The sequence below is a fragment of the Peromyscus eremicus genome, chromosome 13 (genome assembly GCF_949786415.1).
Source record: "Peromyscus eremicus chromosome 13, PerEre_H2_v1, whole genome shotgun sequence".
Lineage (NCBI taxonomy): Eukaryota > Metazoa > Chordata > Mammalia > Rodentia > Cricetidae > Peromyscus > Peromyscus eremicus.
The window spans coordinates 38,423,056-38,445,986 of record NC_081429.1 but is presented as its reverse complement, the minus strand read 5'-3'; the positions used below and the strand labels follow the sequence as shown (position 1 = coordinate 38,445,986).

At 43.9% G+C, this 22,931-nt stretch overlaps 3 long non-coding RNA genes across 3 annotated transcripts in view; 2 read left to right on the top strand and 1 right to left on the bottom strand.

Annotated features, from left to right (window-relative positions):
* Window positions 1-3,626, bottom strand: part of LOC131923328 (uncharacterized) — a 34,651-nt gene extending 31,025 nt beyond the window's left edge. Inside the window, exon 1 of the long non-coding RNA XR_009382573.1 lies at window positions 2,772-3,626. This is a non-coding gene — a long non-coding RNA (uncharacterized LOC131923328). The remainder of the gene's footprint in view (window positions 1-2,771) is intronic.
* Window positions 3,608-12,974, top strand: LOC131923327 (uncharacterized). The gene is made up of 3 exons (XR_009382572.1): window positions 3,608-4,435; window positions 6,716-6,821; window positions 12,902-12,974. It is a non-coding gene; the product is annotated as an uncharacterized LOC131923327 (long non-coding RNA).
* A 770-nt stretch (window positions 12,975-13,744) lies between these two features.
* Window positions 13,745-22,393, top strand: LOC131923331 (uncharacterized). The gene is made up of 3 exons (XR_009382575.1): window positions 13,745-13,869; window positions 16,539-16,709; window positions 22,052-22,393. It is a non-coding gene; the product is annotated as an uncharacterized LOC131923331 (long non-coding RNA).
* Window positions 22,394-22,931: the final 538 nt, after the last annotated feature.

Below are 22,931 nucleotides of genomic sequence, written 5' to 3'. Positions count from 1 at the left end.
AGCTGAAAATCTGGGGATGAAACTGGGAAGGACCATGGAAAACCCAGCAGGCCGCTTGGGGCTGCGTGGAAGAAAAGCGTAATGAATACAATCCAGAACAATCCAGAAATACTGGGAGCAGAGAAATCCATGGCATACAGAGACCAGGCCAGGGGGACAGGGAGGAGGGAGGAGGGAACGGGATGGAGGGGAGAGATGGCTGGATTGCCATGATGTCTTTGGTTTGAAATCGACACTGTTAACCTTTATGAACCCTTATAGTATTAAATACCTGAATGTGTCCCACTGAGAAAGTCCTGGAACAGTCCCACAGCCTGGGCTACCAAGCCTGTTCCCCTGAGCACCGTGTCCCTGGGATAGGGGAAAATGATTCATTCCATCTTTTGAGTTTGTCAAAGAGAAATAGTTAGCTCATGGGTCTTGTCTTTGTGTGTGTGCGTAACCCTCAGAAAAATGGCAGATTTCCATATGCTGTCCAGAACAGAGTTGGAGCAGTCAGTAGTGATAGGAGTAAAACTCTGAAAGCCAAGTTCCTTGGCTGCGCAACATTCTTGTCAACACCCCGTTCTCATTGGTCCCCAGACCCACACTCCCACAGTTCAAGCTCTTTCATTACTCTAAAACTTGGGGCCTCTCTCTCCCTTTCCTCCGGTCGCATGAAGTAGAAACCGTTTGGTAGCTGATATCTACCCTCCTGGGGCTTGGCCTCCACTGTGTCTATCTCTAGGTTGACACATAATGGGAACTCACTTTGGATCGCCTGGATCATCTATGTTTTCACCAAATGAGTGGCTGGATCTGTAGTGATTAGAGAATCTGGCTAGCCAAGGGACAGGTGGTGACAGAGAGCTATGTAGACTAAGCCACTCAAGCTTGACAATGTGTCGTCAGCATTATTCCTGAAGATTCCTTAGAAAGATGAACATTTTTCAGACCAGTTACTTTAAGTGTTTTGACTAAAGAAACAGCATTTGGCTCCAGTTTTGGAGACAAGCTGGCCCTCTGAGCTTATTGAAGTATGTCCTGTCAGTCTGAGTCTGGGATCACGTGGAATCAAACAATAACATGGCCCAATCTGATGTTAAAGGTGGTGGGTCTGAGCCAGACTGGAAGAAGTGCAGAATCCCTCTCTACTTTTCAATCTGGAGTGCACAGAGTCCCACGGCAGTCAGGCCACGTACTAACGTGGATATAAGTCAGACACGAGTTCGAGGCTCCCATCTGTCTATGTGAGCTCTCTGTCAAGTACGCAGCAGGAAAGAAGGGGCAAGGATCATCTAAGCACCTGCTACAAAACCAGGGCTGGCTGAGAACTGGGTGCATCCACCTCTGCCCAAGCTGTGCTCTCTCACGGATGAACATGGGTCAGACCTGGTGAGATCGTCCGAAAATCTCCCTGTGCTTAGAGTTTTTGACTGTCAAACTGGATTTCTCCCAACCTTGGGTTTCCCCAATGAGGCACTGCTGTCCCCTACAGACCCTGGTCAGTGGGCATGCCCCCTCCTCAACAGAGAAACCTGCAGGGGGACAACAATGGGAGCCATAGGAGGGAAGGTGAGAAGCAGCTGGGCAAACAGAGCCTTCATTGTTCAGAACCATCAGAGCCACCAGCCGGTGGGGACAGTGGGGACAGTGCCTCCCCAGAGCATATCTGACGAGCACATCGTGCCTCTTGCTCTGTTTACACAGGTGCCTTCTCTCCCTAGGGGAGTCAGGCTCTGCAAACACGTGTGACCACATGCTGTCTGCCATAAGATGGATGCTCACATCTGCAGGCTGACTGGGGAAAGAAACTGAGGCCCAGAGCAGAGCGGTAGAGGAAGGCTTTCAGGCTGAACAAACCAATCATTGGAACAGGTGCCGTTTCTGTTCCCCACTGGCCTCTGGTTACCAGGCTGCCTTTGTCTTTCTTATCACCCTTGCTCTTCAGAGGGATAAAGCCACAGGGCTTTCACTTCAGGCCCTTCCAGCTCTTCTCCTATCTGTGGCTGCAGGTCTGCAGGATGTGGCTGGCTCCTCCACCCGCTCAGTCCACCTGTTAGTACGGCCTGGCCCTGACGGAGCTCAGAGGGGAGAGCCCAGGAACCTGGACAGCCTTGTCACAGGCATATAAAGTGCTCCTTGGCCCTGGTAATAGCCAGTCAGCTCTATTCATAGAACGCCCCCCCCTCACCCACCCACCCAATAACTCTGGAAAAACAAACTGAGGAGGTCAGAGGGCAAAACCTGTCTGTGGATGTATTTGTCTGTCTTTCTTTTCTTTCAATTTCTTTGGGTCAAAGCCTCAGCTCAAATGCCCCAGATTCTCCAGCGGATAACTTGAAAATGAACCAAAAAAAAAAAAAAAAAAAAAAAAAAAGACACATTGAGATTTTCAAAAGCTTGGTATCCAGAAATGCCCACCTTCTGCAAAAAGGTGCAAAGAAGCATGCATGAAGCTAAGAGATCAGTCTCCAGAGAGAGTGCCAGGAGGGGAGACCCAGATGGCCTCCTCGGAAGGGGCTGCATCAGCGCTCCAGTATCAACTGTATTCCAGTGTGTTTTACGAGCTGTTAAATTGTGTATTTATTTGTGTGTTTTCTCAAACTGGGTTTGTTTTAAATTGCTTGTATTGTATTTATATGACAAAAGCACTCAAATAAATGGTCAGTTTCTCAGAGGCCGGACAGCTGGATCTCTTAGGATACAGATCCTCCATGGGCCACTTCCCTGATGATCAACAATGTCTGGGGTCATCCGCTGTGACTAAACTGCTCGAAAGAAGGACTTACAGGGAGGAGTTACTGCCGACCACGGTTTCAGAGGGTTCAGTCTATGACACCCTGGTTCCAGGGGCTTCAGCAGACCATCATGGTGGCAGAAGTATTTCAAAAAGGTGCTTATTCGCTTCATGACAGAGAGGAACCTGAGAGAGAAACAAAACGGGGCCAGGAACAAGATACCCCCAAGAATCACCCTCAGTGAGCTACGGCCTCCAGCCAAGTTCCACACCTTAAAGTTTCACAAAACAGCGCCACCAGAAGGCTGGAAGCCTTTTAGTGACATAGGAACCTCTAGGGGGCACTTCACATCTAAACCACAGCGATAGTATCTGGAGGCATGACCCTAAATCCAAAGGCAAGTGGCAGGGAAGAGCCAAGGGAAGTATGACCCGCCTTTCATTGCTTCGAACAGGAAAATTATCTCGGTAGATATTGTTGTGTTTTCCATGGAGAGAATCAAACTTTCAGAACTTAGGGGGGGGCAGTTGTAATTGCTCCAAAAGCCTTACCTGATTGAGGGAGTTCATGGTATTCCCCACCACAGCACAAGGGCCTCCTGTCTCTGTGAGCTCCTAGGGGCTCTCTTTACCTGCGTGTCATTATGCAGAGATGTATCTTTCCTCTGCCTCACGGGGAGCCAACAGGTACTGCCTGAGATGTGACTCTAACTGAATTCCAGGAACTACCTCTTCCAAGTAATGATGTGTTGGTTCTAGCAAGTTCATTGGAGATACTCAAATATTGTCCCGGTGTCTCCAAGTGCCTGCGGACCACTGTGTGCGTGGCTGTTTAGAGTCCAACAGCCCGTTGCTAGGCAACACATCTCCAACGAGGGGAGTGTGAAAAAAAATAAATAAACAGATGATGGGGATGGGAGCCAAAGCCTGTTATGACAAGAGCGTTTGGGCACAGTTCACTCTAGCTTGATGGGAGTGTCACGGGGATGTGGGAGCTTGCTCAGCTCCCTTATGACTTTCTTGCCTTTCAGCTCCTCACCCTCTGTCTTATGTGGTGGGGAAAGCAGAGATGAAATATGGCTCTCTGGAGGGCTGTGCCTTTGTGAAAGGCTGTTATAGCTGTAACAAAACTTTTGTAATCTGTAACCATATCCCATTACATCTCCAGGCTCCTTGGGTCTCTTCCCAGCCGTAAGGAAAACACAACACACCCTTTTGCTCCCTCTCCTTCGTGCGTTCTTCCTTGCGCCCCTGCTAGTCTCTACTCTTTCAAAGGCCGTCACAGTTGTTCTTTTCACACAGATTGTTCCTCTTAGCCTTTGACAGGAATTGGCCCGAGATCTCCAGAAAGGCTGGGTGGTATCTGTGTTAGTACTTAACAAATGGAGGAAGCTGGGACCGAGCACAGGATGAACTTGCTTCAGTGATTCAGGGGCTGCTTGATGTCTCTTATGACAGAGCTAGCCTTTCTTCAGCCTAGATTATCGCCACCATCACTCATTATCTTCTTCCATGTTTCAAGGGACATCAACTGGCTTGGTGGTGAAGGAACAAACTGAAACCAGACTCGGGGGCCTGCCTCAACTGCACTAGTTACTAGCTGCACGTCCTTAGGAAACAGCATTCAATCTTTCTACTTCCTCGTACGCATAATGAGGTTACTGATAATTGTCTTGTAACTTGAGGGTTATGAGATGGTCCGTGTCACATGCTGTGGTGAGTACACAGAATTTGGTAGGCGTCTCACAATTGCCGATTTGGGCTTGCTCTGGATGCTTTGGTGAAATGGTGAGCTGCATGAGGATATAGTCTCCATTTTCACCTGTTCAGAGGGATAGAAATGGACTCATATGTGGCTTGAGAAAAAATGGAAGAGGATTCTGGGTTGAGGAGGACTTCTTCACACAGAAGTTCTGTGAGACATAAGGACCAGGATAATGGATCTAGATGTCACTGGTTCCCAATTGCCTGCTTCACTGCCTTGAGCTGCAGAGTCCAGGCTGGCTCCTTAAAATTTTAAAGTCTTAGTTGAATCAAATATAAATAGGGAACCATGTTTAACTAATTCATAGGATTGTGATGAGAATTAAATGAAATTTTGTATGGAAGATCTAATGGAGAGCCTCATGCTTATTGAATGAAGACTGGAGAGAGACAAGGAATGGTTACTTTCTTTTTTTTCTTATTATTTTTAGATTTTATAATTTAATTTAATTTTACCTATCAGCCACAGATTCCCCTGTCCTCCTCCCTCCCGTCCCCTCTTCCCCCAAGCCCACCCCCCATTCCCATCTCCTTCAGGGCAAAGGCTCCCCTGGGGATTCAGCTCAGCCTGGTAGATTCAGTCGAGGCAGGTCCAGTCCCCTCCTCCCTACACCAAGGCTGAGCAAAGTGTCCCTGCATAGGCCCCAGGTTCCAAATAGCCAGCTCATACACCAAGGACAGGTCCTGGTCTTACTGCCTAGGGGCCTCCTAAACAGTTCAAGTTAATCAACTGTCTCACTTATCCAGAGGGCCTGATCCAGTTGGGGGCTACTCAGCTATTGGTTCATAGTTCATGTGTTTCCACTAGTTTGGCTATTTGTCCCTGTGCTTTTTCCAATCATGGTCTCAACATCTCTCGCCCATACAATCCCTCCTCTCTCTCTCTCTCTCTCTCTCTCTCTCTCTCTCTCTCTCTCTCTCTCTCTCTCTCTCTCTCTCGCCGATTGGACTCCCGGTTGCTCTCAATGGATGGTGACGTGATTCTCTTTTATTTTCTCTGGCTCCTGTTTCTTTTTCATTCTCTCTCTTCCCTCTTTCAACTCCCCACTTTCCCTCTTCCTTACCTTTTTGAAGTCCAGGGAATTGTCTTCTTTACTGAAGAGCCATCTCTTCAGCCCTCTTTGCCCATGTTTAACTTCCTCCTCTGTTAGTGAATATCCATAGATTTTAGCCAAAGTGAGCCATAAGAGATACTTAAATCTAGTCTGTCTGCATGTAAGAGACACCACATGGCTAGGCCAGAAGGAGGCTGTTCTCTTCTGCACAGGTTATCTCTGGGCAGGTTTCCATGGGTTGTTCTGACTCTGGGTTCATTCAATTCCTTGAGTCCTTCACTAGTTTTTGTGTGTGATGCTCATATGACAGTGAGTTGAGTTGGTAGGCGGTAAGACAATGCAGTCACAAAAACAGACACAATGAACTTCTGTAGGCAGAAATTTCTGTCCTGCCAGCATCTCCCAAATACAAAGCAAATGCTTCCCAAATTACCACACAGAGAGTTATAATAATTGTAAATGCTTGGCTAATAGCTCAGACTTGTTACTAGTTAACTCTTACACTTAAATTAACCCAAATTTGTCTCTATACTTGGCCATGTGGCTTGGTACCTTTAATAGCATGGCACATTCATCTCCTGTTCCCTCTGTGTCTGGCTGATGACTCTTCTGACTCCACCCTTCCTCTTCCCAGCATTCTTAGTTTGGTCACCTTGCCTATACTTCCTGCCTGGCTAAGGGCCAATCAGCATTTTATTAAACCAATTTGATTGACAAATCTTTACAGCATACAAGAGGATGATTCCACAGCAAACTTCCCCTCCTGGGTCTATGTGGTGTATTAGAGGAAGAGGAGAAGTAGCCACAGAGCAGGGGCACACAATTCTGCACTGTTAGCCAAGTGTCCTCTGCCAAGCCCTATCTGTCTGGCAACTAGATGATACAAGTAGTAACTGAAGAAGAAAGTGAAGTTGGATAGAGTGTCCTCTTATACATGTCAGAGAGAACATGGGAGAGTGAGGTGCATGGTAACTCAAAACCTTTTCTTTTGGATTTGGATAGAAATTTCCCTTTGTACAATCTATATATTTATCTTACTTAGTGGTTTTAATTGCAGTACCAATGAAATAGTTATTTTCCTAAGAATTGAGGGGACTCTAAGGCAGATGGAAACATGGGGAAAAGCGAGGGCTGAGAAAACCCTACCAAAGTCATTTCCCTATTTTTCTTTTTTCAGAAAGTTCTGGATGGATGTGAGACTAGACCACACACTGCTGGGACCTCTAGAGAAGATATTAATTTGTTTTCAAACCAAATGATTACCTTTCTGAAAAGTCATCAGGGTAAATAGTCTATATAACTCAACAGAGGCATTGACTCCCTCAGCTCAGTGGGGTAAAATTTTCCGTCTTATCACACATCCAAAGCACCCCTCAGACATAACTGTGGGTGTAACCAGGAGAAACTCTTATTCCTCCTCACATTTTCTTGCCTCTCTGATGGCATTTACATCTCCAGTACCCCCTCCCTTTTTCTCTCTTCCTGGCAAATCTGTTGCTTATTGAGGTGTAGGAAATTTGTGAGCTAGAATATGTGCAGTTGTGAAATATCCCCCACCCACTTTTAACTGATCCTCTGGTGAAAATGAACCCCCTTTGACCCGCTGAGCATCCAAACATAACATACTCCCGGGTGCTTCGGCTTTTCCCACTTCCCATCTGTCTCAGTTCTGAGGGCTTCTCCCTGCCTCACCCTTTGTTTCCACTTCTGTGCTCTTTTATATCATTGCCCACCACCTCCCAGCACTAAGCATCTGCACTTAACCATTCTAGAAATTGGTACCTGTCTTTACCGCATCTTCTTCACAAAAATGCTGCATGCAGCAATGTTGCAGATCAGACTCCCCTGGCCCTAATGAGCGTCAAAGTTCTTTAAGTGCTTCCATTTTGTTTTGGATTCAAGCCAGTCTGGCTTCATAGGAGGAGCCAAGGAGTCACTCTTTGGAGTCTCTCCTGTACTGAAAACTGCTTTCTGAGGAACAGACTATTTTACCAGCATAGTGACAGCAATAATAGTGATAATGATAGCAAGAAAGATACGAATACATGAGATTTAACTATGCACCACACACTTCTCCTTCACAGTCACCTTAGGGGCAGGTGCTCCCACAGAGAAAGAAACTGAGGCTAATTGGCATTGACTAGGTGGCCTGGGGTTGCTCAGAAGGTTGCCGGGTTGGATCTGAGGCTCTGCAGACTTGCTCAGCCCAGCTCCTTCATCAGAATGTAAGAAGTTCCAACAGGCGAAAGTCTACTCATACCTAGGTTAGTGTCAGTTGTCAACTTGGCAGAATCTAAGGTCGCCAGAGAGAGGGGTCTCAGGGTAAACCTTGCGGGGGTTTATTTCGATGCTGTTATATGAGGTGGGACAGTGTGGCCACTGTGCGCAGCCCTGTTCCCTAACCAGGATCTTGGTTTGTATGAACAGAAAAGGGGCACTAAGCTCCAAGTTTGCATTCACTGTTCCCTTTTCCCGACCGTGGATGTAATGTGCTCCCAGCTCCTGCTTGCTTGACCTCCCTGCCATGGTGGACTGTAACCTGTGAGCTAAGTAAAACCCTTTCCCTGGAGTTGATTTTGTCAGGGCGTTACATCATAGCAACAGGAAAATAAACTAAAACCCCTGGACAGAGAGTGGCCAGCCAGGTAACATGACCAAGAGTGGTGACTAGTAAAGTAGGAAAACGCTCAGGCATCATCTGTCACGTCTTTAAGTAAAACTTCAGGAGATGCAGGATTCAGTGAGCGAGGCACTGTAGCATACCAGCCAGATGACCTAACTGGACAGTTTGGATCATTTTTCTCTCCTGGGTCACTTGGCTTCCACTTGGCCCTGGTATTTCTGACTCTCCACAGCACAATATCACCATCAGCAACACCTCAGACCATGGTTTATTTGGCTGCCCTCTGGAAGCAAGGGCCTACGCAAGAAGCAAGGAGTGTTCCCGTTCCCGCATCTGGGGAGTTAGTGGAGAGAGTCTTTCTCTGGAGCATGTTTGAGCTGCACAGTAAGAAAGGAAGCTTTCATTTGGCTCAGCGGGTTTTTAGACGGGGCAGAGGGGACACGGTCAGAGCCTCAGACCCTGTGTGTGGTCATTTAGTTTTGCTATGTTCCGTGACCACAGCCCTGCTTTAGGTCTCGGCCAGACATCCTGTAATGCATATGGCATGCCGTTACGGTCTCTGTGGGATGGGGAGGAAGGTGTGGATGAATCAGCTCGGCTCCAAGTCCTTGACCAGAAGATCAGTTCAAAACACACATCTGGAGGCTGGAGGGAACATGGATGAGGTCAAGTACAAGTATCTAGGATATTGCAGTTTGGAGAGTATTCCTTGAAGGATGTCATCACATCGTCAGTAACTCCTAAAAATGGAAGGCTGTCTATCACAAAGAAAGTGAAATAAGGTCCAAGCATATTATAAGCTTAAGCTACATTGCTGTGGGATGTCTTTTTGTATGCTGTGAATATGTGTTGCTCTGATTGGTTGATAAATAATGCTGCATTGGCCTATAGTAGGGCAGGATGGAGCCAGGTGGGAAAATCCAAGAGAGATAGTGAGAAAAGAAAGGAGAGTAAGGGGAGATGCCAGCTGCTACCCAAGGAGCAGCAAGATGCCAGCAGACTGGTAACACCACAGCCATGTGCAACTTATAGATTAATAGAAATGGGTTAAGTTATAAGAGCTAGCTAGCAAGAAACCTACCATAGGCCATACAATTGGTAATTAATAAAAGCCTCTGAATGATTATTTTTATAAGCAGCCGTAGGACTGTGGGGCTGGGCAGGACTGGAGAAACCTTCTGGATACACTATATGATATATATTAGGACATTTTGGTATTTATTTGGAACCTCATCCCTTTCAGAACAAATTCACAGATGGTCTCTCTTTTTTTTGTAAAATATTTTTATTTTGAAGTGTGTGTGTGTGCGCACACACATACACATGAGTACAATTGCTGAAAGAGGCCAGAAGAAGGAATTGGATCTCTTGGATATGGATGTGGGTGTTGGGATTTGAACTGTTTTAAGTAAGAAACTTAAAATCAACTTACCAGTTTCTACTGAGAAGCCCACTTGAGATTGTACTGAACATGCAGATTGATCAGGAGCTAGCTTATTTCTCTGGGTTTTTGATTGTTCTGTATATAATGCATTAAAATATTTTGGAAATGAGCTTCAGAAATCTCAACACAGAGAGAAAGATGAGAGAGACAGAGAGAGAGAAAGAGAGAGAGAGAGAGAGAGAGAGAGAGAGAGAGAGAGAGAGAGAGAGAACAAGAGAAAGAGATTTTCAGAACGAAGGTTTTTGCCAATTTAAAGGTAATGAATATAGTGAATAAGTATGAACCTTGAACACAAGCCACCTGGAGGCAGGAATTGCAGGATCTGACTGATAATCTGATTATTTACAAAGGGAAAAGTCCACTGCTGTCAACTCAATGAATGTGGTCTATACTCAGAAAGAAGAAGCTCTATTTGTAAAGTATTTACTTTCTAGTAGAAATCCACGAGTTGGCCTTTCTCCACCAAGCTCCGCAAATGGGGAGACTAAGGTGTGAAGAGGTTGGGCACTGAACACAGTAGTTAGTGGGAAGATTGTCATTGGAGTCCAGCCTTGCCTACCATGGCTCTTAGAACTCTCTTCACCTCCATGGTTTCAGTGTGTCTGGAGTACTCTTAGATCCTGCTGGTGCCTGGGACCCATGTGTGACTACGTGTGTAGTGAAGGAAGAAGGACAATTGTCTGTCTCTCAGCACTCTGCCTGCTCCCAGCAGCCTTCCTGTGACCCATTTTGTAGAGTACTGCCCAGGGTTTGCATCAGGACCACAATTTGCTTTTCTATCGGGGACTAAGGGGGTCCAGCCCCTCCATAGTCCCCTCCCAGGGTCCGGGAAGAATCTACAACCAGCTGATAATTAATCTTTGATGAGAAGAAATGAATCTATGTACGCGAAACTCCTTAGTCCATACACTTTATTCTTCTGAGTCAGTTACAAGCTTATGTTCTGCTCTCGTATTTAGCTCATTTCTAGCCTGATTTCTCTCTACACTCATCTGCGGTCCCCTCTAGGTTCTATCTTAATTCCTTCATCTAGTTCTGCCCCTTCTAGGTTCTCATCCATCTTGTTCCTTCCCATATCATCTTTTCTCCCATCTCCTTCTCTCTCCTCATCTCGTTCTTCCTCATCTTGTTGTTCCCCAACTGGCTCATCCTCATCTTCCATCTCATTCCTCTAGTACTCTCTTCTAGCCCTTCAATCTAGTTCTTCCCCATCTCAGTTTGTTCCTCTCAAGTTCTTACCCGTCTAGTTCTTCCACTCTCTTTTCTCTTTTTCGTCCCCCAGTGCCCTGGAAGTCCTGGTATATAAGACCAGGCTTCCAGGGTCAAATGGAGGAGTGATAAGAATCACATAGGGAGCCAATAACCATTAATTATCATTTGCAACCCCAAAGGGAAGTGACCAATGGTGAAATGAATTAACTAAAGGCTAAATTCGGGTAATATCTAAGAAGAGGGAATCTTATGTGCTCAACTATAGTCTTAAACGTGATTAGTAGAAAATGTTAAGAATCTATAAGTTGCCAGGTCAATGGGAGAAAATAAAACTGTCTTCTTTTTTTCCTGTGGCTCCTATCTGTTCAAGCTATCTGCCATTTTTCTGCAGGGTGGGGGAAAGTGTGCTCAGTTGCTAGGCAACCTGTGTACAGCTAGATGCCTCTGGTGATAGTTAAAAGGAGATCTGGAACTGGAGGTAAGGTTTGGGGAAGGAGGAAGTAAAGCTTAATTGGCACATCCGCCAGGTCTTCTCAAACAGGTAGCCTGGATTAAGTCTGTTCTTAGAGAGTACAGAGGTATCTCTGATAAGGTACTTTCCTCCATCTGGGGATGGACCTGGCCGGATGATGCCAATGATGATAATTACAGGGAGGCTTGAACTGGGGTTCTGGCTGAGCATAGCTGTCAGCGCAGAAGGTTATCCAAATATTCCTAGAAGTGGTTAGGTAAGGAGTTAGCGGTCTATAAAGTTAGTAAGGCTGTAAGAAAGGAGGGTCTGAGCTGAATTGTGTAAAGGTATTACTTAACGTCCACCTGACCTAGGTGGTGTCTCCTTGTGGAATTTACCTTAAATCAGGAGACTTGCATGTGGACTGTTGTTACTGCTAGTCCTTGAAAGTGGCCAAGGGAGATATCTGATTCCAGAGAAAGCCTTTCCTGAGGCTGTTCTCCAAATACCTGGAATGTGTATGTCCAGAGAGTGATCAGTCCACACTGTTAGCCCTTCTTAGGGAAAAGTCAATTGGGAAAACTATGAAGGCACACATGATTTTCATAACAGAAGACAGCTGATATATAACAAGCCAAGTAACACCAAAAACTCCTTGGGATTTGGCTTCCTCTGGAGGAATTCCCTGATTCCTCCAGATAGTGACTTTGCCATAACCAGCTGAGTTCTTATGATATATTCCTGTGGCCTGCAGCACTTTTCCTTGGGACTTTGAATTCCCTTGAGGCAGCAGAGCCTACAGTCTGAATTGGAAAGCTGTAGGTCCCCTTGTGCTCATCAAACATGGCGAATCTCAGCCCTGGTTGATGGAGAGTGCTTTTCGTGGCCTATTCACCCCACCAAAGCTCAGCTCTCATCCTGGCCAGTTCCAGGGTGAACTCCTGTGTCTCGCAGGCAGCGCCTCCTGGATCCCCTCTTTCCTCTTTCCCTCATCAGCCTCACCCTTGGCAGTCTCCCTGCGAAATTCTGCCTCCTTCATCTTCTCTCTCCCTCAGAAGCTGGAATGCTTTTATGCTGAATTTCTGATTTCCTTGTCTTTGCCAAAACCCAAAGGCCCACATCTGCCATGTGCCAAAAAAAGGAGAGGTTGTTTGGAAGAATGCAGAAGGGACCTTGAGCCTTTGCTCAACACTCCAATGACAGGTTCTCTCCTTCCCTGACACACCCCAGCACACATGCTTCCTGTGGGATCAGGCAATGTTTCGTGGCCCCTTTCTCTTTCCCTTCTCTGCCCCCCTTCACGAACACTTCCTAGTTCTTCCCTCTCTGTTGCTTCTCTTCTGGAATATTCATCAGAGAGCTGGAATCCCAGGACAGCAAGGGGCCTAGGGAGGACACCTAACCCCATCTCCAGCGTCCTGGCAACAGGCAGACCTGCCTGGGTAAAGGACTCTCTCTTTCCTCTTTAGCCTTATGTACATCCGTTCAGACTCTCTGCGTTCTCCTCTTTGGTGTCTGACCCCAACATTTCATTTAAGAAGTCTTCGCTTTCTTAGTCTGCCAGAGAAATAGCTGGCCTTCCATGTTCATTGTAGCACAGTTCACAATAACGGAGATTTGGAATCTACCTCAGGTATTCCAAAGCAGATGAAGAGGTGAGGGAAGAGTGGGGTGTATACCCGATGGAATATCGCGCAATCTTTAAGCGGAATGGCCTTCTGTCATTGGAAACAACACAGATGAGCAGGAGGACATTATGTTAGTCGGCACAAGTCAGACATAAAAAGAAACGTACTGCATGTTCTCACTTACGTGTAAAAGCAAACAGCAAAGCAGTGGTTACCAAAGGCTGGGGAGACTGTGGGGGAGGGGAAGACGGAGAGAGCCCTGCACTTGAATGGAGGAACAGCCCTAATGTCCTACAGCCCAATGTAACTATGCATGATAAGTAACTGATATATTTCAAATGAGTGAAATGCTGGATGCTTTTCAACACAAATGAATGATAAATGTTTGAGACGATATCAAACGTTACCTTAATTTGACAATAATATATATTGTACATGATCAAATTATATATCCACACATACATATATCAGTGTGTATCCATAAATGCACATTCCAATTATAAATTTAAAATGTTTCATCCGGGGGTCATTGAGATGGCCCAGTGGGTAAAAGAGCACTTGTTGACAAGTATGATGACCCAAGTTCAGTCCCCTACATGGTGGAAGGTCTTTACGGACTCTTGCAAATTGTCCTTTGACTGTCACATGTATGCCATGGAATGCGCTTGCTCACATCCCCCAAATAAACAAACAAATAAATAAATGTATCTATGTAAATAAGATTAGATTCTTCTGTTCATCGAATGCACTTGCTCACATTCCCCTAATGAACAAACAAACAAACACATAAATAAATGTAACTAATTTGATTCTTCTGTTCAGGGCTTCACGACACATACAAGTACATCTATTGATAGATGCTCTCATGGTTTGGTGAAACCAGTGTACTCTTCCGGTGATGCTCACCAGCAAACCCTTTTGCTGGGTCAGGAGGAATTCTCGGGGCCTCAGATAGAACGATGGGATCCTAGAGGTAAAGACTGCGGGCAGCCGGAGGTGGCTCAGCTGGAGAGCCTGTGACTGAGCTAGTAAAGAAGGGAGGTGAGAAGGGAGCCATTCATTGCAAATCCACCGTGAGGTCTTCTGAGATGCAGAGGGACTCCATGCTTGTGAACGACGTCCTCATAACTCAGAACTAAACCCAACTGCTGGAGGGTGAACTAGTTCAGACTGAGAGGCGGATGAGGGATGGATTTTGGCTTACTGAGTACTGGTTGATTCTACGCGTCAGGCAGTAGCCTAGCTCTGCTCTTCTGAGGGCAGAGCATAGATATGTGAAGTTCCTTCTGCCTCCAGGGACCTAAGGGGACAGAAGAGGTATCTTTCTTTCTCTGACCTTGGATTCTAAGAAGAATAGATGCCAAACTGTCCTCCTTGATGGGCCCAGCTTTGAAAGCCCACTCTTCCCTTGTGTCTACAGTTTACCTCTTGTCCCTCTAATTTGCCCAGTTCCTTCAAAGATTCAGACATGGACCTTTTTTAGCGTCTACATTTTCAGGACTTGAAGTTTTATTGCTTTTAAAGATTTATTTTTCTGTGTGTGTGTGTGTGTGTGTGTGTGTGTGTGTGTGTGTGTGTGTGAATGTGTATATGTATCTGAGTGTGCACGTGCATGTACCACACATGTGGGTGCTGGAAGACGCTGAAAGAAGCTAACAGAGCCCTAGATCTAGACTCACAGGTACTTGTGAGCTGCCTGATGTGGGCAAAAAAAAAAAGGGGGTAGTGGTGGAAAATTATCTCTTTTGGCAAGTGCTTGGCAGATACTGGGATAACCAGAGAGTGGTCAGCTAAAGAATGTCAAGTGATAGACATCTCCCGTGGTTGTCCTTTCCTGGGGGCCAACTGAGCTAGAAGAATGTAGGAGAACATACGGCTTTAGTTTTGGAAATGCGAATTACTGTACTTTCAGAAATGATCATCATTTAACCAAAATGGAGGAAATTTACAAAATGTCGTGGCCTGGCCACCGTTCTTGACTTTTGTTTTTATTAGACAGGCAAAAAGTGGGCAGAGCTGATGTTTTCATAGTATTTTCCCTGTGTGCATGGGTGGTGTCATCATCGGGGGTGGGGTCTTGGGGCAATCACTGATGTTGGGAAATTTGAAGCAGAGGAATGCTGTGAGGAAGGAATCCTCCTTCAATGTGAGGCTTCAGGAATGTTCTATTATCAACTATTTTTATGTCTGTGTTATTCTGAAGATGGGGCAGCAATTTAATAAATAAAATGGCCCATTTTGATTTCTCTGTAGTCTTCTCAGACCATGTGACTCTCACTCCTTTCTAGTAGCTACCATGTCACCCCAAGAAAACTCCTTTTGTCAGGCGGTGGTGGCACATGCCTTTAATCCCAGCCCTCAAGAGTCAGAGCCAGGTGGATCTCAGTGAGTTTGAGGCCAGCCTGGTCTACAGAGTGAGATCCAGGACAGGCACCAAAACTACACAGAGAAACCTTGTCTCAAAAAACCAAAAAAAAAAAAAAAAAAAAGAAAGAAAACTCTTTTAAACATATTATTGTATCTCTTGTTCTGATGGCCTTTCCCTAATCACCTGTCTCTCTACATTATAATACTCTCATTCTGTCTGATGAGCCAAACATGCCCCTAAGGGTAGAAGTGGGTGGCCCAATACTCTGACCAGTGCTGTCCAATATGGCAGCCACATGTGGTTATTGGGCACTTGGAATAGGAGCCATGCAACTGAGGACTGAATTTTTAATCCCGTTTAAAATCGACACAGATGCACTTCAGTTTCTGGCGAGCTTTTAAATGGGTATGAAATAACTCTATGGTGCTCCAAGTGTAAGTTTTATGAACTCAGAAATCAAGCGTTGCTGAAGACTTCAGCATTTAAACTGAGTTGTGCTCAGACGATAAAATACACATCAGGCTTACGGGGATAGTAAGAAAAGAAGAATGTAAAATATTTCATTAATTTTAAAATATTGCTTACACGCTGAAATAATCCCTCATTTCCAGTGGATGAAGTAAAACTGTATTATTAAAATAAATTTCAATTGTTCCTCCCACTTTTTTTTTATGTGGCTACTGGAGCACAGAAAGCTGTGAATGTGGTTCCCATTATGTTCTGTTGAGCAAGGCTGGTCTGAACTATGTCATGTCCGTTTCATGACTGTTCTGGGGTGTAGCCAAATATATCCCCTATCGCTATAGCAGGTTAGGACTTACTGCAGAAATTAACTTCCAGTATCCTTCATAACACCTACTTCCAAATCTAAATGTGTACAGCAATTGTCTCAGGACCTGGAAATTTTCTTGTATGCCTTACATACATGGTTTCTGTGGTTTGGCGTTTTCAAAATGGTCTCTCTTGGTTGCTCAAAAAGGGCTCAAGCAACCTTCCTGCCTCAGCCTCCAGAGTAGCTGAGTATTCAATCATGCACCAGTGCATCTGATGTGTTTATGCATTAACTTAGGAAAACAGCAGGACTTTCAGAAAATGGATTTAAAGAGTTCATGGGGAATATGCAGAATTGTTACTATAAGCTTACTTCCTACAGATAAAAACATGATCTTTAGGGCAGAGAGAAGATTTGTTCAAGTGTGTACTGCTCTGCAGTGGTACCCCTACCCGTCAGACCCCTGCTAGTCAGTGTTCTTTCTTCTATGTTCCACTCAAAGTGACTGGGGCCACAGAAAGCCATGGACTTCATGATAGACCATTACAAAGCATCAGCCTGGCAAGTTATTAATGAAATCCAGATGATAGACCACAAAACACGTCATTCAGCAAGTTGACTAGCTGGAACAGAATACACAGGGCTGAAAGATGGCAGGAGCCTGGGGTAGGAGGTAAGGCTTGAAGCTCTAACTCTGCTCTGATTGGATTATGTCATTGGGTAGGTCATCTCTCACCACCCCACCCCTCCGATCATCTATCAAAGGAGAAGGTCAGAGCAGGAGGTCTCTAGGTTTCCTCCCTGCTCCCACAAGCCAAATTTCAATCAGTCTAGTCCTGACCTCCAGCTGCAAAAACAGCAGGCCAGCCCCCTGGGTTTGCAAATGCTAATATTCCAGGCTAGCAATCATGTCTTGCAGGGTGTGAGGTGAAGCACTTGGATAGCCAGCAGGCTTTGTGACTCTGCTTAACCTCACTCCTGGCCAGGGACCTCCTCATTACTTGTAGTGCATTCCATCACACAGTTTGGCTGGGTCAAGTGAACTTATATTTTATTGAAACATTTTTCAAATGAGCATCCTAGAAGTGTATACCAATATCCCCTTATAACCACACGAGATAAAACCTATTTATACACAGAGCATCTCACTCATATAGAACTCCTCCCTATGTGTATTGGCAACTCTTATGAATTGACTGTGCATATATCTCATGTGGTTGTTATTCTACAGCTTTTGTCTTAGTAATTTAGAAGAGTTTTTTTTACATTGAAATTGTTAACTCTTTCTTGCTTTGTATTGAGAGAGAGAGAGAGAGAGAGAGAGAGAGAGAGAGAGAGAGAGAGAGAGAGAGAGAAAATGTGTGCATGTGTACATGTAGAGGTCAGAGGTCAACCTCAGAGGTTGTTCTTCAGGATCAGTCTATTTGAGGCAGGGTCTCCCGCTAGCATGTCACTTTGCTGAGTAGGCTAGGCTGCTTGGCCAGCAAAGCCCAGGGATCTGCCCGTCTGCTTCCACAGCCCTGAGACTAAGCTATTATATCGTTATTTTACATGGGTTCTGGAGATTGAACTTGGGGCCTTGTACTACCAAGGCGAATACTTCACCAACTGAACTATCTCTCCAGCATCTAGCAATTTTTGAAAGCTTTTGACTTTGAAGTTTTCCCCCAGTTTATGACTTACTTCATATTTTTGTGCATAATTTAGCATTTTATTTTACAACAGTTTATTCATGTATTTTCCCCCTTTTTACTGGGAGTTGAACTTGTATGATAGACAAGGACTCTTATCTCCAGCTGTACAGCATTTTATTTTTATTGTACATGGCCACATACAGTCATTTTCATGCTCTTAAGTAATGTACTTCAAGCATATTCTCCTCTGTACATTAACATTTGAAATGATCTTGTTTGTCAATCTATTTGTTGTTTAAAAGTAGACATTTAGATTCTTTTAAAGTCCCTTTTCCACTGCCTATCAAATAATTTCAAGCATTAACAGCTGTATGTTTTCCTCTTTATGGCCTATGGTATGAAATAAGAAAACAGACTATATTTTCTCTGGATAGTCACTGATCTCCTAAAGCATTTATTAAATCAATTTTTCTATCCCCCCCCACACTATCTGGCCTATCATTGACATCATGGGAGAAACTTTTTCTCAAGAAAGTCTAAATGGTACAATCACACTTAGCCTACATACTTTAAATTATGTGTGGCTGTTGATGAGTGGGAAGAATGAAGAAAGGGGTAAAAGTATGAGAATTATGACTCATATGTGCATTATAAGAAGTTTGAATACAACTTGAGGAAATTGGTTAAATACTGAGATACTTCATAAATTTAATTGTTTGCTTGATTGAGATCAGCTGGGTACATGTAGTAAGCAAATAAGAAACCCTTTCTGGAATCAAGGAGAGTTTCAAGGTTGACCAGATATCTTTATTATCATGTAGACAAATGCCCTGGGGAGTGTGAATGTTTGGTTTAGTTCTTCCTGATTCAGATGGGATGGCTTTACTAGGATTGATCCAGGGGATCGAACACAACAAGATAAGTACTCTACCACTGAGCCATACCCACAGGTACACATCATTTAAAAATACTGTTATTATCATCATTATTATTATTACTATTACTAAAGGTTGTATAAAGTTGTATAAGGTCATTTTCATTTCTGCAGTTTTATGCCCAAGTAGTTTCAGTGAGGACACAAAGTCCTGAAAGAGGGGACAGTCACTCTGTTGGTCTCTTGAGTTAGTTACCCTCTTTACAGGGAAGGATGCCAGCTTCCTCTCTCATCAAAAACAAAGTGCTTATAAACTATAAACATTATGGCCCTACTGATGCTCCAGATTCATCCAGCTCAGGAAAGCAGGGCTCATAGAACATCTGGGCTACAGAAAAAACTCCTAAACCCTCCAAGTTCATTATGTCTGAGCCACAGAGGCTGTACCCTGTGTTCTTTCAAGGTTAGAATTTAGCTTAATTGAGGAAATAAAACACAATGCACCCCTGCTCACCCAGCACATGTTCCAAGGGGTTCCTAACTCCCCCTAGTGCTGTTAGAACAGTCAGCAGAGACTTCTAGAATGACGTGGTTAGTGTCAACTGACCTCTTCCACTCTGTCTTGGCATATACTAGCTCCTTCTTGGAGGGGGCTAATTTTGTGCCTAGTGTCCTTAAGTGTGTTGTTGTCCATCTTGACTTCAGTTTACAAAGTGTTTCTTCTATGCTGAGAGATGTAGGAAACCTGGAATTAATAAGACTTGTGTTTGGTAAAGGAAAATCCTCTAGATTATGGAGTGTTTAGGTCAGAAAATGTGCCATACATTGCCTAGTCTGTTCTCTGTGTACATCTCTCAACTTTCCCTAACTCTCACTGATGACAGTCTTCCTTCCCATGCAAAACTCTTACCAAGTTAGCATCAAGAGAATGTTCCATCTGTTTTTGTTTGTTTGTTTTATGGTCCTTGTGCACATGCCATTTCTGACTCAACATTCTATGTGAAAATCTAAAGGATTTGTACTTATTTTGCATAGTATCTTAAATTTATGATGTTTCTCTGCACAAAGTCCTTGACTACAGAGTTAGCACGTAATCAATACATTGAAACACACATCATAGCACTCAGCATGGATGATCTTAGAACTATTTCTCATTCCAAACACCATAGAAAAACAGTCAACAGCCTCATCTGTTTGAGATGTTTAGTTAGCAATGCACAGAGAGGCAGGAAAATGATTCAGAAGACATAGAAACCTCTTGATGATGGGATAATGAATGTTCTGGAGCACTGGATAGGGAGCACCAAGGGAAATGAGGCTATTCTGAGGATACCTTCATCTCTGACTGACTCCTATCCCTCAGGATTTAACAATAGAAAGCTGGAACCATGAAGGTTCATAGGAATCAAATTTAATTTACACAAAATGGGATATTTAGTTGCCCTTGACTTTGGTGTCTGGTGACTCCAGGAGTGCAACTGGTATTGGCCTCAGGTGATTAGGTTTCAACACCCTATGTCGGCTCCATTCTCAGGAAGATTTAACATTCAGAGACTACACCATTAAAGAAAATGATTCCCTTTTTCCTAGCAACCATTAGTTACTAATAGCTCCTCAGGGAGGGGTGGAGCTTCATGAGTCCCATCCCTCTGTCATGACTGGATGTTGACAAGCTCCATCTTGGGCATGTCTTGTGAAGATAACCACAAGTACTGTGAGTTCATGGTTGTAATGGCCAGGCTGGGTCTAGAATATAGAAGACAGTTTACAGCACTCCCCCTCATCATTTATCTCTTACACTTTTTTTTCTGCTCCTTCTGAGATGTTCCTTGAAGCAGGTGATATGGTGTCCTACTCAGGGTCCAGTATTCAAAATACTTACAATTCTCAGCATTTTGACCAGTTAGGAATCTCTCCATTAACCATTGTCCATTGTAATCAGGCCCTTTCTTAAGGACCCCAAGTGCTTAACTTCTATCTATTTTCATTATTACACTAACAATTCTATGTGAATATGTTCAGGCTTGTTAACACACAGTTGAAATGAGCCACCTCTAACAACACGCTAGAGATTTCAATGACACACAGTTGTCACCTTCATGAAATGTGTAATAGTACTTCCTTGATGCTGTTTAGGACTCATTCCCTTTCTAGAAGCAGGTCAGACTTGGGGTTTATATTTAGAAAGTAGCTTAAAAAGTTCTGAGTTGTTACACAGAAATCACTGAAAACTATTTTTAGAGCACAAGGTAGGACCCTCGAGTCCTCTGTATTGCCTTATCAATGTCACCTTCAAGCCCAGAATGAGAAAATCCCTGTTCTAGGCATTTGATACCAGTTACACAGACCACATCTTATTTATTTGTATTTTAGAAAGGAATAGAAAGTGAGCAGAGAGAGACCCTGAGCATCGAGCTGAACTAGGATGTGAAGCTGGGATCTGACGATGCGTGTTGGCTTGCAGGATTTAGGACTCATGAATCAGCATCAGCTAGACTTTCATCTGCTGGCACTGGGGAGGCAATTATGTTAACTCAATAGCTTTCAAAACTCAGCGTTAGTCTAACTATAAGATTTTGTGGTATTTTTTTCTTTGTTATTACTTTCTTGAGAAATTAAAACTATCATTGAACAAAGTCTAACCTTCCTCAAAATCACAAAAAGTGTGCCAATGAGCTTTTATTTAGAAATATTTTCCTTAGATTAATAATTTGGAGATTTTTTCCACTTTGTTTTTTTTTTTTTTTTTTTAACCAGTGTCACAATACTCCTATTTAGTAGGGTCATACCAAATACTATATCTTTCGGGATAATTATGTTAATGGTCAACATCGAATTCCTATCATTCCATTAAAATAGTTGTCTTGGGGCTAATGAGTGACCTGCTTTCTAAGCAAGCAGGAGGACCTGAGTTCAAATCCCCAGCATTCACATAGAAGGCTGATCTTAGCAGCATACGCTTATAATCCCAGTGCTGGGAGATGCCTTGCTGGTCAGCCAGTATAGCCAAATTGGTGAGCTCCAGGTTCAGGGAGAGATATTACCAAAGGTAGAGAGCAATTGAAGACGATACCTGACATTGTGCTGTGGTTTCCATGTGTGTGTGTACATATGTGCGCACACACACCTACACATAAACACAAACACACGCACATTAAATTAATTAAGGTTCTTTACATATCTAATGAGATCTCTATTTTTCAGCTCATTCTCCATTCTGTATATTGTGATGAAATGAGGAGACACACACACACACACACACACACACACACTCAAACACAGAAACATGTGTGTATATACACACATATATGAAATATACAAAGTAACAGTTGCTGTTTGGTCCTTGAGTACTCCTTGGAGGACCACATGTCAAATGCCTTATTCCTAAGACAGTGTTGTTGGAAGGTGATTTAAAGATATGGGGCCTGGTGGGAAGTTAAGTCATTGGGAGTTTGCTCTTAAAGGAGATGTTGGGGTCCTAGTATCTGTTTTTTTCTTTCTTTTTAGTTTCCTGGCCATGGAGTGAACAGTTTGCTTGGACATTTACTACTGCTCTGATATCCTGTCTTGCTGCAGGTTACAAATGACAGGCTGATCAGCTGTGACTTGAAACCTCTAAAACTGTGAGCCAAATTAAACACTTTGTCTTTATAGGTCAAGTATTTGGGGTACTTGTTATCATGAAAGACAGTGGATGAATGGACTTCTGTAAGTATGCAGTGTATGTATCTACATATGCAAAGCAAAACACCTATATTCAATTGTGATAACATCACCTTATTTCGTGTTGATGAAACCCTTGCAATCAACATGTAAGTTATTAAAAAACAGACATTGGTATGACTTAAATTTTTCTCAATGAGCATCTTTTGACCATTTACTATTAAAACTAATCAATCACATGTTTAGTGTCTAGAAAAAAGTTCAAAGCATGAGCTACTACTGTTAAGCTAACGCATTTTGATTTCTGGAACCAAGTTAAAAATCGAAGAAATTGGTGCACTAATTTTCATGCTTTGGGCATTTTCCTAATTTTCTGCAGCAATTCAACAATCCTTAGCTATGTGTCTAAAGTCATTCTCTTCCGTCTCATCTCCTTTCTCCTCAGTTAATGCTGTCCACCCTCAGCTTGGAGCTTCCTCAAAACTGGATCTGTTTCTGTCCTGAGCTCACTGGGCCCTGGGTTCTCTTGGGTACTGTGCTTTGTGGCCCTCACTACCCAACCTCAGCAGCAACCTCCCTGCACTTAGGCTACTCCTCTGCCCAGACTGTAGACATCCACCTCCTCCCTCCTCAGCCACTTCTTCCTAGTGCCTTTGGGTCCAAGCTCTTCCCTGGTCAGTTCTGGTGGGTCACATTGCCTGCCCTCTGCTTGGAGGTCTGTTGC